Source organism: Phascolarctos cinereus, unplaced genomic scaffold (genome assembly GCF_003287225.1).
Source record: "Phascolarctos cinereus isolate Bilbo 61053 unplaced genomic scaffold, phaCin_HiC Scaffold_726;HRSCAF=1367, whole genome shotgun sequence".
Lineage (NCBI taxonomy): Eukaryota > Metazoa > Chordata > Mammalia > Diprotodontia > Phascolarctidae > Phascolarctos > Phascolarctos cinereus.
Genome location: NW_027556098.1, coordinates 283,145,273 through 283,161,659, shown reverse-complemented (window position 1 = coordinate 283,161,659; position 16,387 = coordinate 283,145,273). Strand labels below are relative to the sequence as shown.

The 16,387-nt window shown below is 37.7% G+C and overlaps 1 pseudogene; it reads left to right on the top strand.

Annotated features, from left to right (window-relative positions):
- The first annotated feature begins 4,625 nt into the window (after positions 1 to 4,625).
- Positions 4,626 to 5,162, top strand: LOC110218013 (lactoylglutathione lyase pseudogene; annotated as a pseudogene).
- Positions 5,163 to 16,387: the final 11,225 nt, after the last annotated feature.

Genomic DNA, 16,387 nt, shown 5'->3' with positions numbered 1-16,387 from the left:
CACATACAGAGATCTGAAAATCATTGTTCTATGTGCTCCACATACTCATATGGTTGGCAGGAAGGAAGGAGAAAAGGAAGAAGGGGTCACTCTCTTTCTTCTCTATTCTCTCTCAATTTCCAAAACCACTTCCTACCTGCACTATTCTTTCTATTTTTGGTTGGGCAATGGGGTTAAGTGACTTGCCCAGGGTCACACAGCTAGTAAATGTTATGTGTCTGAGGCCAGATTTGAATTCAGGTCCTCCTGAATCCAGGGCCGGTGCTCTATCCATTGCACCACCTAGCTGCCCCCCTACACTACTCTTAAATGGGAAGAAGAATCTCATAAGAATCAAGTAGATCCCCACATCTACTGGCCAATTCAATCAGAACAGTCAGATCCCACTGTATATGTCCAATATGCACAAGTCACAGTGATTTAAATGCTTTCTTGGTTGGCTAATATTTCTTCTGTATTTACTCACAACACCAAGATTATTTACACCTGACTTTGGGGAATGTCTTTCATCTTGGATTCTCAAAGATTCTTCCAACATTCATTAGTCCCCACCTTATTTCACAGTTGATGTGTTAAAACTCTAAGATTAATCACTCAGATCACATCGAGTTCCACCTTGTGTAGTTGCCTTCATCCAGCGGGCAACGGGGTTAGATTTGATTATCCGCCAATTTGCTTGATGTGATTCCTAAAAAAGTAAACTGGCTGGTGGCATCAGGCAATTCTGTATACATCAGAAAACACATTAGATTTGAAAAACAAGAAGATTGGACTACAAGACCTTCTATATTTAAATCTATGATCCTACAATTCTAGAGTTACGTAATCATGTAAGGTACCATCAGTGCTCCAACCACGTTATATAATTCTGTTGTTGTTCAGTCATTTTTCAATTGTGTCTGACTCTTTGTGACCCCATTTGGGATGTTCTTGGCAAAGATACTAGAGTAAGTTGCTATTTCCTTCTCCAGCTCATTTTACAGATGAGGAAACTGAGGCGAACAGGGTTAAGTGACTTGCTGAGAGTCACACAGCTAATAGCTATCTGAGGCCAGATTTGAACTCGGGAAAATGAATCTTCCTGACTCCAGACCTGGCACTCTATCCACTACAACACCTAGCTGCCCATGTTATATGATAATACTAGCTTAAAAACTTAAATAAGGGGGCAGCTAGATGGTGCAGTGGATAGAGCACTGGCCCTGGATTCAGGAGGACCGGAGTTCAAATCTGGCCTCAGATACGTAACACTTACTAGCTGTGTGATCCTGGGCAAGTCACTTAACCCCATTACCTAGCCAAAAATAAAAATTTAAATAAATTAATGAAAGAGCTTACTAGATTCAAAGCACTGTGCTGAGTGCTGGGTATACAAATAAAAAAGCAAGACAGACTGTTCTCAAGAAGCTAACATTCTAATAGGGGAGGCAATGCAAAATGGAAAGATCTCATGGTGCTTAGAATATAGAAGCAAAAGAGATGGCAAACCATCCTTTGAAATAACATTTCTACTGGTAATCTTATCAATTTCTGATGCCAAATCATTTGATGATGCTAAGGACTCTGGAGTGGAGGACTTTCTTTTCTGGATCTTGATGAGCTCTGGTTGCATTTCCCCTTTACCTTATGCTCCCACCTAAGGGAGAGCAGCATGGTATAGCGGATAAACAGGCAGCCTCAGAGGGCCTCAGGCAGCCCAGAAAGGCTGAGTTGAAGCATAGCCATTATGACTGGAATGGCCCATACACAGTGCGTGACCAACAGTGCAGACAGCAGGCTTAAGAAAAGATGGGAGGACAAAAGGAAAGGTTGCCAAGGAGTAATGTAATAGGAAGCATGGTGGTATGTTAAAGTGGCAGGAGCACTAAAATTGGAGTCACAAGACCTATGTTTAAATCATGGCTCTGGCAGTTACAAGTTATGAAATTATGGACATGTCACTTACCCTTTTTGACCTCACTTTTCTTGTATGTAAAATAGACATAATGTTTGTACTATCCACACCCACAAGGGTTGTGGTCAGAAAAAGCATTTTGTAAACTTTTAAGTATTACATAAATGTGAATTATTGTTATGGTTACTGTTATTGCCCTCCATAAAGCATACCCTCTTACCAGGGCAAGGTTGAAGAGAAAACTGAATTTAGAAAGGGAGAAGGTAGGTGTGGAGTTAAAGTGAGGGATGGAATGATTATATAACCTTGAGGCCTAAGCCCCAAGAAACTACCTTCTGGGGGGGGGGAGTTCAGGGGGGAGTATAAGGTAAAGGGGAAATGTAAGAGAATAATTCCCAGATATATTTGCCTAGCCTTGATCTTTGACACCAACAGGTGTCAAAACTGCTGCCTAATCAGTCCAACTTTGACTTCCATTCCTGGAGAGTAGTCCAAGCACCAACATGACAGCTAGAATTAACTATCTTTTCTGTTTCAAGGAATAGCTATTTCTTGAGGTCCCAAAGGGACTATAGGGAGACATGGGTACCTCTGAAAAATGGATACGTGACATTGATATTAAGAGAGATTTTATAAGAAAATTAGAAGAACGTGGAACATATTACTTATCAGATTTATGGATAGGTGAACAATGTATGAATAAGAGATAGAGAGCATAGTTAGATGTAAAATGGATAGTTTTGAATGCATTAAATTCAAAAAGTTTTGAACAAATAAAACAAGTATAGCCAAGATTAGAAGGAAAGCAGAAAATTAGGGGAAAATTTTATAAATAGTTTATTAGATAAAGGTCTCATATCTAAAATATATAAAGAAGTTTGTCAAATCTATAAGAATGAGTCATTTCCCAATTGGTAAATGGTTAAAGAATATGAACGGTTTTCCAATGAAGAAATCAAAGCAATTTATACTCATATAAAAAATGATCTAAATCATTATTGATTAGAACAACTTGGAGATATCATTTTATCCCTTCTAGATTGATTAACATGATAAAAGGTGGAAATGACAAATGTTGGAGAGGATGTGGAAAAATTGGGATACTAATTCATTATTGGTGGAATTGCAAAATGATCCAATCATTTTGGAGAGCAACCTGGAATTATGCCCAAAGAGTTAATAAGCTACCTATACCGTTTGACCCAGCAATACCAGTACTTGGGTTGTTTCCAAAGATGATTAGGGAAAAGGACAAGAACCTATATGTTCTAAAATGTTTATGGCAGCTTTCTTTGTGGTAGCAAAGAACTGGAAATTTCAGGGATGCCCATCAATTGAGGAATGGCTGAACAAGTTGTCGTATATGATTGTGATGGAATATTACTGTGCTATAAGAAATGATGAGCTCAATGATTTTAGAAAAACATGGAAAGACTTGCATTAAATAATGAAGAGCAAAATGAGCAGAACCAAAAGACCACTATATACAGTAACAACAATATTGTTTTAAGAACAACTTTGAGTGAATAAGGTTTTTTTGTCTATTTTAAATACCCAAATTAACTATAAAGGACACATGAAGAAAGACACTATTTGCATCCAGAGAAAGAACTGATAAATAGAAGCATGTGTAGAATAATTTTACATAAATATACTAATGGTTTAATGGTATTTGTCTGATAGTATCCATCTCTAGGGTAGGAGAGGAAGGGAAGTAAAAAATGAAATTTACATGATAATTTTGTTGTATATTTGAAAAGAATAGCAAGTTACACATAGTAGATTTGCAGTTGCATGTACAATCATCTTTTTTACTGTTATGAAATGCTTGTTTTATTCCATAAATTAAAAATAATTTTTTTAAAAAAAGAAAGGAAGAGTCTACACTCTAACAGAAATTAAATGAAATTTATCTCAAAAATCTGTTGATCACTTTAGAAAGAAGCCAAAAGAGGTGGTAACAACAGGCTTAGATGCCAAACAGCCTCGAGTTTTGTTTCACTTCATGACTTTTTACATGTCAAAGCCTGTCGCCTTTAGACGCACCATCTATAAAATAAGGATCATCACACCCACTTCCAGCCCAGAGCTGCTCTGCATTAATTACTACCCTTTGAAGATGAAGGATGCTAGCCTGAAAGGGAAAAAAAAGTCCCTGAAACCTCCTGCAATTATAGTCACCATTGGTAAAAAAACAAAAAACAAAAAAAGAAGCTAACAGACTGTTTGGTGGTGTTTGTCTTCTTTAACCAAGGATGAAAGGGAGCACTGGGCCCATCAGGGCACTCTCATGTAGGAAAAGATTTGATTAAGAAGAAAATGAGCCTTCTTCCCTTAATGGTCAATAAATGTTACAAAGCACTTTTTGCCCGTTTTCTCATTTGAACTTTATAGTGACCTTGTGAAGCAGATTATTATTTTTATCTTTGTATTAAATGTGAGGAAACCGAAGTGCAGAGAAGGGAAATTGCTTTCCTGAGCTCCTGAAGCTAGTTAGTGGTGGAGCCCAGATCTTTTGTCTTGAAATCCAGTGTACTTTTCCCTCTACCATATCACCTCCCATTTTCTACTCCACTCTGCTTCTCCTTTGTTCCTCTTTCCCTCCTCCCAGCAAAGGATAACATGGCAGACACACTGGGATTCATGAGATATTTCCTTTAAAAAGGTAGTAATTTTTCTTTTGGCACCTTTCCTTTTGAGTCCAGGCCCCACAGGAGTCATTGGCTTCACCATGGAGGAACCCCCACCAGTGTTCAAGGGCCTTACCAAAGAGGCTGCCCTGAGTTTTTGCTTAGACCCAGGCTCCAGCAACAAAGATTTCCTGTTGCAACAAATAATGTTCAGAATAAAGGATCCCACAAAAATCTGGATTTCTACGTGAGAGCTCTTGGAATGATACTAATGCAAAAGTACAATTTTCCCACTATGAAGTTTCATTCTACTTCTTGGCTTTTGAGGATAAAATGACATCCCGAAAGATAAAAGTGAAAGAACAGCTTAGATGTTTTCCAGGAAAGGTACACTTGAGTTAATATACAACTGGGGCACTGAAAACCAAACTTACCATAATTCAGACCCTTGGGCATTCTAACACATAGGAGTAGCTGTTCCTGATGTACCAGGTGCTTGTAAAAGATTAGAAGAATTAGGAGTAAAATTAGTGAAGAAATCTGATGAAGGCAAAATAAAAGGACTGGCATTTATTCAAGATCCTGATGGCTTTGGGATTGAAATTCCAAATCCTAATTATATGATAACCCTCACTTAAGTTTTGCTAGAACAGTCCAGTTCTGAGATTTTTTAAAGAAGACATTTTGAAAATGGAGCAATGTGATTCAAGGGTGCTAGATTAAAGAAAGAATGCAGTATTTACGTAGTCTTCCCCTATTGAAATTTGTTCTTCAGTTCTATTCGTGACCCATTTTTGGCTGCATTTTATATTTATTGTTCAGGTTTTAAAGCATTATGTTTCTTCCCACTAATTGAAATGCTGTATTTCCAGCTCTGTCCTTGAATGTAGTCATGCATCTTTGCTTTTTATGTAATAATTAGTACAGTTCCTCTTCAGAGGCTGATTTCGAATTAGCCTTTTACACTTCCTGAACATCATTTCTCTTTACCTTTGAACTTTTGTTTAACCATCATTTTCAAAAAACAAAAAGCATTTAATGTGCTTGTGTTGTGATGTCTTAAGGGAAGGTGTGCACATTAAAATTTAATGTCAACTTCAAATGGAAAAACTGGGGTACTTGGTATAAAGTATTAATTGTGTTAAAGCAGAAGTCTTCAGATGCCACTTTTAAAAAATCCCATCAGGTTGTTAAGGATGATAGTGTTTAATAAAGTACTTTAAGCAGTTATAGAAGCTTTTCGAGATGAGTGGAAACTTTATTCCATTTAAGATATGTTCATATAATCAAGACATCAATGATTTTTTTTAAACTCTACTTTTCAATCTAAAATTAGAAACTTAAAATACAACCTGATAAGTCTTCTACATAAAAGTATTGGTTGGTTAGTTATTATCCTTCATATTCAAAAAGGACTAAAATGCAGGGAGCAATTCTGTTTCCTGGCATGTTGCTGGTATACTGTCCAGGTTTCACAGGCATACAACAATGAGGTTAGCATAACAGCTCTGTAGAACTTCAGCTTGGTAGTCAGTGTAATATCTTTTCACTCCCACACTTTGCTTTGGAGCCTCCCAAACACTGAGCTAGCTCTGGCAATGCCTAAGTCAACCTCATCATCTAGGCATACTTCCTTGGAAAGTACAGTGCCAAGGTAAGTGAACTTTACCAGCACATTCAAAATTTCTCCATTTGCTATAACCAATGGTTCCACATAAAGATGGTGTGGTGCTGGCTGGTGGAGAACCTCTGTTTTCTTGGTATTAATTGTTAGGCTAAAATTAGCACAAGCAGCGGAGAATCACTCCACATACATGCAAAAGAGTGCAAAGTTTTTTCATCAGCTCATGATCAAATTTCTAGTGAAGAGCTTCCTTCACCATTGCTATGTTGATCTTCAGGCAATAGACATAATCTGCCTATTGGGCCCATTTTAAAGTCTTTCCCTCTTGGCATAGGAACTGCCTACATTTATGTTCTGCTAGTATAAATTTCAGGAAGCCAGAGTGGCCTCCACACCAAAACGAAGAATTTGAATAAATGGTTACTTATGTTTACTGGTTGTAAATCACATTCAATGATCACTCAGCACAGAATCTAATTAACACAGGAACTGCTCATTAGCAAATGCCTCTGCTAAATGTACTTCCCTATCAAACAACCATCCATTTGATCCACTCTTAAAATATAGCTGGTCTTTATATTCATTATATTCATTATGGTCCTGTAATACAAAAATCCAATTTCATTTAGCAATAGACATTTTGTAAAATGTAATAGACCCCTATAGGTTGTTCCAGTTATGATTGTATTCACTGTAAATGTCCAATCTATTGTCAAATCTTGACATTCCACATTTACAACCCCTAATATATCTGCTTCTTTCCATTCACAGTCATGACCCTAATTCAGTCCCTCATCACTTCGCACCTGGACTGTTGTGAACCTTTCTGGTTGGTCTCCCTGCCTCAGTTCTCTCCCTATTCCAATCCTGCCAATATGATTTTCTTTTTCTAAAATGTTGGTCTGACAATGTCACCCCTACTTACTCAACGAGCTCCAGTAGCTCCTTGTTACCTTGAGGATAAAAATGGCTTTTTAAAGCTCTTCAGAACCTAGCCACTCTACTCACTTCCAGGTACTGTGTTCCAGCCCTACTGGCAATTCCTTAAACACAACCCCATTGCCTATCTCTGTGCCTTGCACTGGTGTCCCCCCACATCCAGAATGGTCTACCCCTTACCTCTGCCTCTTAGTTTTCTTGAACGACTTTAAAACTCAGCTGAAATTTCATTTAATCCAAGAGGCTTTTCTTGCTCTTCCCATCTGATCATACCTTCTCTTCTGAGATTACTTTCCATCTATTCTCTCTGTCTTGGGCCTACCTAGGTGTTTTTTTTTTGTCTCTCCCAATAGAATGCAAGCTCCCTGAGGGCAGGAACTATGATTTTTTTTTTTTTGCTTCTCTGTATCCTCAGCATTTAGATCAGTGGCATATAGTAAGCATTCGATAAATGCTTCCTAACTTGCTAGAAGCACTTTACAATGCCTCTTTGGGCTGAATAGACCTATGTTAGTAAATTCCAAATTAGTACTGGAAATTCTATTGAAAGCTTAATTTCAATTTAAAAAAAAAGTAATAATTCTAAAAATAAGCTACAGTAGTGAACAGCTGAAAGAGAATGGTGATTTTCCAGTAGGCTTACCATCCTGTTACGTGAAGCTTTAATGAAAACAGATAATAAGGTAAGCAGGTGTTCAATATGACAGCATTTCATTGATGTAAAACTCACCTTAAAATAGCTGTGACATGTTATAAGAACTCGAAGAGAGTACTAATAGTGCACCCCAAGTGCTTTTCACTCATACTTAATACTCCTCTCCCAGTGGCCAATATAATCTATTTTCCCCAATTCATTGAATCTCTTACTAAGGATTTACTATTTGCAAGGTATTGTGCTAGAAATTAGAGATAGAAAATAATAAACAATTCAGTCTCTGACCTCAAAGAGTTATGGGTTAATGGGAGGGATATGACATGTATGCAAATGAATATGTATGTAAATACACATCCACACATACAGAGAGAGAGAGAGAGAGAGTGAGAGAGAGAGAGAGAGAGAGAGAGAGAGAGAGAGAGAGAGAGACAATACTTTGGCTCCCTCTCCCCAGAATCAGTTCAACTACATCAGCATGTAGGGTACACCGTGGGGTTGGGATTGTCTCTAATGCCATTGTCTCAATTCCCAACCAGCTGTTCTCCCCATTGTTAGACACCAGTAACTAGCCCCTAGTTCCACTTAATCACTTAACATCAGGTAGTTTTTACAAAGGGATATTTACTTCAAAGATAGAGCAAGACGAAATCTACAAAAGTAGTCCCCAATACCTTAGAGATGTATGCTAACCTACATCACCATAGGGCATAGGATCAAAATTTAGTTTAGTTGCTATATAACATTGGTCCCAACGAGTTCCCGTCCAGATGAGACATGGCTGCCAGATGAGTTCTTCTGCTGGCAATATGTTATTTCCTTCCTTTTTTGTTGTCGTTGTTATTTGTAGCTATATTGAATTAACTTTTTAAAAGTACAGTGAAAAAAAGTACAGTAAGAAGTAGGGCTCTTTATTTCATTGTTATTGATATTTGATTTTACATTACCCTCATTTCCTTATATGTCTTTCTCTCCTCACCTACCCAGACAGTTATCCCTTTCAGACTCACAAGGTCACAGATTCCATTCCCATCACTTAGAATAAAAAAAAAAAAAAGAATAAAAGCAGAGGCCAAAGACCAAGGCCCACGTTTTGGGCCATTTGGCCTCAAAGGGGAGGAGGTTCTGAGATGTCTCCCCTTGCAGCATGGTCTCTCACCAAGCACCATGGATGGAGCCACCCCACCAGGAACAGAACAGCCTAAAAGAATGATGCTGGAGAAAGTAGCCAAAAGACTAATCCAAAACTGACTCAGCCTTTTTGAAGATACCTTCTAGCTTCAGAGTCAATCAAAAAAACCTCCTTTCAACCACCTGGTTAACAGACCAGAACCAACTACATGTCTATGCTTTACAGTCTCTTGAAAGCACTTCTCTTAAATGTCATCAAGACTCTCCCAGAAGCAAGCTTTGAAGCCTCTGTATATGGAGAGATGCCATTGGAAGGCACTCTACCCACATGCCAGACCTCCACTGAAGAAGTAATTTTTTAAAGTGTCACAGGGATATACTTTGTTGAGCTCGTGTCTCACTTATATCAGTGGCCATAGAAATATCAAGTGACTCCATTTCAGCATTTGCAATGACCAAAAAAGGGATATTTCCTCCTTTACTTTATGTCTCTGTAGAATCCTTAGGAGGTAAAGCCAAAAAAAATCTAATGCCAGGTAACTCTAAAATAGATGTTCCTAATGATTCTCCATTGTCAAGTCATCTGGATCAACACTTTGAGAATTGATCAACACGGTAGTGCCACGTGGACCATCTGCAAACTAGATCATATGTGGTGTGGGCTCACCTTGATTCAGTTTCATAGTGTATATACAAAAAAATAATGTTTTGGCAAAATTAATGAGGAATAAGAAAAGGTATAGACAGCACAGCATATAAAATACGTTTTCCTACAATATTCTAAAATATTTATAGCAGCTCTCTTTGTGGTAGCAAAGAACTAGAAATTGGGGGGGGGGGATGACCCATCAATTGGGGAATGGCTGAACAAGTTATGGTCAATGATTGTGATGGAATACTACCATCCTATAAGAAATGATGAGCTTGATGATCTTAGAAAAACATGGCTAACGGGCAGCTAGGTGGCACAGTGGATAGAGCTCTGGCTTTGGAGGCAGGAGAACCTGAGTTCAAATCTGGCCTCAGACACTTGATACTTACTAGCTGTGTGACCTTGGGCAAATCACTTAATGCCCAGCTGCCTTGCCAAAAAAGGAAAAAAAAGACATGGATAGACTTGAATGAAATAATGAAGAGTGAAATGAGCAGGCTCCAATGTTGTATACTGTAACAGCAATATTGTTTTAAGAACAACTTTGAGCAAATAAATCATTTTGACTATTATAAATACCTGACTTAACTACAAAGGACAAATTAATGAAGATGCTATATGCATCCAGAGAAAAAAACTGATAAATAAAGGTATGTATAGAATTATTTTACACATATATACATATTTGTGTCCAATGTAGCCATCTCTATGGTGGGAGTGGGGGCAGGGAAAAGGAAAGAAAAAAGAAAAAAGAAATGTACATGATAACTTGATTACATAGTTAAAAGGAATAGCAAGTTATACATAACAGATTTGCAGTTTCATGTGCAATCATCTTTTTTTATTATACTATGTCATGGATATGATTGTTTTATTCCATACATTAAAAATAAAATAAATAAAACTTAAAAAAATAAATTTTTCTTTGTCTCACAAGTTTTCATTTAAGTATAGATGGATGTGCTGGGAAAAAAATCTTGAAGGATTGTTTCATTTATAAATCAGAAGCAAATTCCCTGTACCTCAGAAAATACCTTGGCAAATCTGTTGACAAATTCCTATAGTTGAGCTGGCTGTTCTGATGTTAAGAATGACTCTATAGTCCAGGGGTTGGGAATCTGCAGCCTTCTAGGTCCTTAAGTGCAGCCTTTTTACTGAATCCAAATTTTACAGATCCTTTTATTTTTATTAATACATTTTTGTTCATCTTTTATATTTTTATTTTATTTTATTATAGCTAAATATTAATATACCCTTCCAACATGAAAAGGCTCCTCACCCCTGCTTCATACATAATGGTAGGAACCAGTTCCTTTTTAAGAGGATTTTTATTGGCTTTTGGAAATTAGGGGTGGAAGCTTCCCTTCAGGGGAAAAAAAAAGACATTTTGTACATTCATAACACAGTTCCCAGCAATATCAGTTTGATAACAATTGTATTCTTGAAGAATACCTAGTGTTCTTAATGGCTCTGAGAACAGTTCTCATAAAAAAACTATTATTTAAAATGTTCTTATTTAAGATTAACAGGCCATAGCTGGACATTTGTACACCAAGTTGGACACAATATACACCAAAATATTGTTATATCCTAAAGCATTTTGCCATTGGGCCTCTAAGCATGAAACAACTCGGGGCTTTATCCTCATGAATAATCAAGATTACCTATTGCCAGTTGATATGTACTTCTATATAGGTCCTGGGCTCTTTTCTGATGGGTTTTTAATAGCACATCTCTCAAGGTGGTCCCTCTTTACAGAATGTTGATGATCGTGATCACAATGATGATGATGATGAAATAGCTATGATAACAACATAACTCACATTTACATAGAACTTTGGAGTTACAGACACAGAAGAGGAACTGATGTTTCAGAAGACAAGTGCTTTACCTAAGGTCAAATAACTAATAATTGTGCACATTCCAAATCCAATGCTCTTTTAACTACATTCCAGTTGCCTCATGCTGGACCCTCTTTTTTGTCAGGAAATGGTGATTCTGGAGTAGGAAGGCCTCTAGAGGAAGCCTCGTTCAGAGGCTTCAAATAGTAATCAAGGTCCCTTGTCTCGTCATTATCCAATTTCCCTGGCATCTGCTTGGTCAATCAATCAATCCATCAAGTATTTGTTGAGACAGCTAAGTGAGGAAGTGGATAGAGCACTGAGCCTGAAGTCAGAAACACTTCAAAATCCAGTTCAAATCCAGCCTCAGAGACTTGCTAGCTGTATGATGTTGGACCACTCCGTTAACCTCTATCTGTCTCAGTTTCCTCAACTGTAAAATGAGGATAATAATAACACCTACCCACCCAGAGCTGTTGTCAGGATTAAATGAGATAATATTTGTAAAACTTTTACTATAGAGCCTGGCATTTAATAAATGCTTGTTTCCTTCTTTCCTTACTATTTATTAAGCACCTACCTTTGCCATGTACAGTATTCCTCACTGGGAATGAAAAGAAAAACAAAAGCAATCCCTGCCCTCTAGAAACTCACAGTGTAATGGGTGAGACAAATGCATACAAACAAGATACAGATGAGACAAACTGGGGTAACATCAGAAGGAAGTCACTAAAATAAGGAAGACTAGGAAAGTCTTCTTCCAGAAGGTAGGAATTTAGCTAAGAGAAGAAGAAAGCCAGGGAACTATCATACTTGAGAGGATTATTTGCACCTGTGTTGAATTTACTTTTTAAAAGGACAACAAGAAGTAGGACTTTTTATTTCATTTTTTTATTGATATTTGTTTTTACAGTCCCCTAATTTCCCTATATAGCTTTCCCTTCTCCTTCCTTCGATAGCCATCCCTTACAATAAAGAATAAGGAAAGAAAGAGGGAGAAAAAGCAATTCAGTGAAACTAACCAACATATAAACAAAATCTGATAGTATGTGGAAGATTCCATGCCCATACTTTCATATTCCTCCAAAGGAAAGAGGGTGGTACATTTTCTCATCTTTTCTTTGGGAACAAGTTTAGTAATTATAATTATACACTGTTTGGTTTTGTGATTTTGTTTTTGTTCTTTCGACTTCGCTATAATTGTGTATATTGTCCCCTTGATTCTTCTTACGTCACTCTTGCCAGTCTTCTCCAATTTTTTTTTGTATTTATCACTTCCTATGGAAGAGTAATATTTCACTACATTTGTGTACTACAATTTGTTTAGCTATTTCCCTGGTCACTGGGCACCTATTTTGTTTCTGGTTCTTCAATAATACAAAAAATGAGCTGCTATAAATATTTTGGTGCACTGGGGATCTTTTTTACTCTGTTTTTTATCTCCTTGTAGTATATGCTAACCAATGGAATCTTGGAAGCAAATGAGAGCGTATTCTACTACATGGTACTTACAGTGATGGGTATGTGAGTGGTAGGAAGGAGATATATAAGAAAGATCTTATAAGGATAGAAATGACAAGACTTGGTAAAAGATTGGATGTGTGGGGTGAGTGTGAGTGAGCAGTAAAGAATGATGTTGAAGTCAGTGTGCCATGGTAACTGAAAGATTGACGGTACTCTCCATTATAATATGGAAGCTGGTAAGAAGGGAAGATTTTGGGGAAAGATAATTAGTTCTGTTTTAGACATATTGAGTTTGCTATGCCTGCAGGACATCCAGTTGGAGATGTCCCAGAGGAAGTTGGCACTGGAGCTCAGTAAAGAGGTTGGGCTGGATATCTAAGCAATATTATTCATAATGCCCTTACATCCTAACTCAGCTCCTCAGTTATTTCACTTACCACTTTGTGAGTTATGATCCCCCAATGTCTAAAATCAGTCACATGGAAATGAGCTCTGTCATCCTTCTGCTCCCAGGCAGGTCAGTCCATTCATCTGAAGGACAGTTCTCTATCTATTCCTCTGAATGGTTTGTGTCCCTCCATTTTTTCATGTAAAAACATTTCTTCATAAATAGATTTTTATCATTTTTGTGCACAAAAAGCTGTTTTTCTGTCCCTTTCATCAACCAAACTATTCATACAAAAAAGGCAGCCCCTCACATAGTTCACAAACTGATTCAATCCTTTTTATTTACACAAAAGCTACTTCCCACCCTCCCTTTAAGCAACCAAAATATATATAAAAGGGCCAGTACTATGTCTTAAAATATCCATTTACTTACACTTAGCATAGCCTTATACACCTGAGTCACTTGCAGGTACATAGTAAATAACAGAAAAATTATAATTACATGCTGATGCAATTCTGTTGGATCAGGTCCAGTCCCCCAGAGGAAAGGGAATATGTAGCAAGAGACTGAAATCTGATTCCAAAGGAATTTTGACAGTAGCATAGCCTAATCTGCTCACTCTAAGACTATGTACTGATAGAAAGCTCCACATCCCTTCAGTCTGCTTCATTATAAAATACTATAGCCCTCTGACATCTACAGATCACCCAGTGCTAGTGTTTGGCCTGAAACAAGCTGTTTTCTTGGGATTCGTCTATCAATGCCAGCACTCTCACTTCCCTGCACTAAGCCAAAGTAGAAACCCAGTGGTAATAGTAAAATGCAGTTTTCCCTCCTCCATGTCATGCCTGGGCCCTCTTCACATAAGCCACAGTGTGACTCCTAGGTAACATCTTCTTTCCTGATTTTTGTAATCCTTAAAACCAAGGAATCAAACTACTTTCCTGTACGAGATAGGTGTTTGCAATTCATCTTTGGGAGCCCTGACCGTTCTCCAGGGCAATTTTATAGAATGGCAGATTGGCCAATCTCTTTAAACTATTTGGTAACTCTGATGTCTCATTTTCTCAATACAACAAGATCACATAGATCTAGAGTTGAACAAAACCCCATTTTTCATCAAGGTTAACTCCTACATCCTACAATTGAGGAAAAAGAGGACAAGGAGGCAAGTTATTCAACCAAGGTCACACAGATTTTTGGAATCCCTTACTCCTTGAGTAAACTCAATATATTTCAGCAAGCAGCAGAAGTAGAATTTGAAATCAAGTGCTGTCAGTCAGAATCACAGAATTTCAGAATGAAGGGACAGCAGTAGCAGCAGCACTAGCACCACCAGCACCAGTAGCAGCAGTAGCAGCAGCAGCAGCAGCAGCAATGTAGTCCAAGCTGCTCTTTTAAAAGAATCTATACTACCACATGCATGACAAGTAGCCATCCAGCTTTTGCTTAAAGGTGGTAAGGGGATTCCACTGCCTTTTAAGACAGTCTGCTCTACTTCCAGATAGAGTCTATTCCTTAAAGATGGTCAAAGTGCTGGACTTGGGGTCAGGAAGACCTGAGTTCAGATCTGAACTCAGATACTTACTAGCTGTGTGACCCTAGGCAAATTATGCATCCTCTCTAAACTTCAATTTCCTCATCTGTAAAATAGGGATAACAACAGCACCTGCCTCCCATGGTTGTTGTGAAGATCATTAAATGAGAGAATATGGAAAGTGCTTTGCAAACCTTAGAGCTCTAGATAAATGGTAGCCATCACACGGAGCCCAAGCAGGTCTTTTGGCATCTTGCAACCGTTGTTAGCCGTGCTCTCTGGAACCAAGCAGAAGAAATCCTATCATCTCACTCCCATTGGACAGCCTATCAAATATGGAAAACAGCACTGATGGAAAGGATAGAGTTCTGGACATGAAGTCAGGAAGACTCAGGTTTTAAATCCATCCCAGCAATTTACTAATTGTGCGACCCTGGTCAAATAATTTAACCTCTCTGAGACTCAGTTTCTTTTTCAGTAAAATAAGAGTAACAAAACCTACTTCAAAATTTATGATATGGGACAGCTAGGTGGCTCAGTGGATAGAGCACCAGCCCTGAAGTCAGGAGGACCTGAGTTCAAATCCGGCCACAGACCAAACCCTTGACACTTACTAGTTGTGTGACCCTGGGCAAGTCACTTAACCCCAATTGTCTAAAAAAAAATTATGACATGATTGTACATGTATAACCTATGTCAGACTATTTATTCTCTCAGGAAGGGGAGAGAGGAGAGAGGGATAGAATTTGGAACTCAAAACTTCAAAAAATGTTTAAAATTGTTTTTACATGTAATTGTACAAAAAAAATTATTTTAAAAAGTTTAAGACTCAAAAGAGATAATATACATAAAAGTCCTTAGAAAACCTTAAAATGAGTGCCATAAAAATAGCAGTTGTCATAGTTTTTTAATTGGACCTAAAATTTCATTAAGATAGGAAATTCTCATTGAGGAAAATCCCTCTACCAGTACAAGTCAACATCTACTTTGCAACTCACAGTTTTAGAATAGAGATGTCAAACACGCAGCACATGACCCACAATATTCCAGAGTTTGAGTGTTGCCTGGATCAGGGGGAAATGTAATTGGGAAATATTTTAAAAAATAAATAAAAATATGATAATGTATAAAAATGTACATTTTAAAACTAAATCAGCTTGTACTCTGCAGGGATCCTTATATATGGTTTAGTGGCCCCTGTTTCTATTTGAGTTTGACACCCACTGGCCTAGAGTTCGGAAGGATTAATCAACCTCTCCCGAGTCATACAACTCATGTTTGTCAGAAGAGGGACTTGAAACAAGGTCTTCCTGACTCTGAGATTGGCTCTCTATTCATTCTAAGTATCAGTTATTATTTAACGCTAAAGACAGTTATAATGTTCCCTCCAAGTCTTCTTTTCAGGCTAAATATTTCTACTTCCTTCAACCAGGCCCCACAGGGCATGAGCTCAAAACCCTATACCATTCTGGTTACCGTCCCTGGGATATTCTTGATAAATGTTTTTCCTAAACTGTAGCACCTAGAACTGAATACAAGGCTGCAAATATGGCCTGCCTGGGGTAGAGTGCAGAAATACTATTACCTCTTCAGTCCTAGAGACTATGTCTCTCTTAATTAATTAATCAATAAGTA